The sequence below is a fragment of the Myotis lucifugus genome, unplaced genomic scaffold, assembly GCF_000147115.1.
Source record: "Myotis lucifugus unplaced genomic scaffold, Myoluc2.0 scaffold_8, whole genome shotgun sequence".
In the NCBI taxonomy this organism is placed as follows: domain Eukaryota; kingdom Metazoa; phylum Chordata; class Mammalia; order Chiroptera; family Vespertilionidae; genus Myotis; species Myotis lucifugus.
In genome coordinates this window covers 13786829-13788257 of record NW_005871056.1, presented here as the reverse complement: position 1 = coordinate 13788257, position 1429 = coordinate 13786829, and the positions used below count along the sequence as shown (strand labels likewise).

The 1429-nt window shown below is 56.5% G+C and overlaps 1 protein-coding gene across 1 annotated transcript in view; it reads right to left on the bottom strand.

Annotated features, from left to right (window-relative positions):
• VGLL4 (vestigial like family member 4) overlaps positions 1 to 557 on the bottom strand; it is a 139387-nt gene extending 138830 nt beyond the window's left edge. Inside the window, exon 1 of the mRNA XM_006083833.3 lies at positions 216 to 557. The gene's annotated coding sequence lies outside the window, so the exon portion shown is untranslated. The remainder of the gene's footprint in view (positions 1 to 215) is intronic.
• Positions 558 to 1429: the final 872 nt, after the last annotated feature.

Genomic DNA, 1429 nt, shown 5'->3' with positions numbered 1-1429 from the left:
CTTCGGCACGGACCTGCCCGGGAAGCAGCCCCGGGAAGAGCGTTTCCCACCGGCTCACCCGCCAGACCGCGGCGCACGCGGAGCGTCCCGCCTCCCGCCGCCCGCAGCCCCGGGCTCCCCGCTCCCCCAGGCGCCGACCTGGGGCACCACCGCACTCTCTCGCTACCACACACACCCCAGCCGCACAGCCCTGGCGGGCCGGCGACCACACGTACCTGATGGTACCGGTCGCGCGCGCGTGCGGAGGTGCGTGCTCAGGTGCCACTGGAATCAGAACGGCCGCTGCAGCCCAGGACCCTCGGAAGCGGCTCCGCGTCCTCCCATTACAGCATGTTACACTCCACTTTGCGCGCACACACACACACACACGCACGCCAGGCGCTCGCCGCGTCTTTCCTCCCCCTCCCTCGCCCAGAGGAGGAAGTCCTAGAAAATCAAAACAGTGTGGAAGGGAGGGAGCAGGGGAGGAAGGGACGGAGATGGCAGGGGGAAGAGTCCCCCTCCAGCCGCTCACACACACCCGGGTTGGCTGTGTTTGGCAAACTCCCGGAGTCCACAACCCAGTCGGCTTTGAGAGGTGCCGGGGGGAGGGGGGAGGGGGGAGGGTAATTGGGGGAGGAGCCAGGCGGGAGGAGGTGAAACCTTTCTAATTGGTGCAGGTTCTTATTACAGCAGCAGTGCAGCCATGTGACCACGAAAAGAAAAGGCCTGTCTTTAATTTTTTCCTGTCATTCTCTGGAGGTTTCGTGGTGGGGGCTGGGGATGGGGTGGAGGCCTGATACTCCCCTGTCCCCGGCAGCCCTTGCCCCATTGTTTTCTCATACCGCCACAATTAAGAAAACATTTGCTTAACATATCCAGCCGCTAACTTCATAAAATAAATAGTCAGAGACTGGACTTCCTCTGGTTTGCTTTAGATGGCTTCATGTTGCTCGCCTTCTAGGAGTTCTCAAACCTCAGGCATTATGAGAAGCTCCTACTCGAGGGCTTTCTCTGGGAAAGGGCTCTGCAGAGGAGGAATGATAGCCATAAAAACAAATACCAGCTTGCATTAATGTTGGGGGGAATGCTTTGCAGTTTTCAAACTGTTTTCCCTTCTATCACCGCATCCCAACATATAAAGTTTACAGCACATTAACTTTTATCTTAGGCCCTGTTGGGCATTCATAATTCCATTTTACAGGAAGATTAGATGTTTGCCTAAAACGAGTAGAGGCATCGCCTGAACCAGAGCCCAGGTCTGGTGGCCCCTTGTGAAATTCACCTTCTCCAGTCCACAGGGGGCCTCTCTATGTGGGACAACCCAAGTGACAAGTCTACCCAAGCATAGCTGCCCCTGGTTGCCGGGTTCCCAGATTAAAATCCACAGATTAAAGCCCAGGAGGCTCTCAGTCGTCCCAAAGATTTTTTTTTTTTTTACTTAGACTCC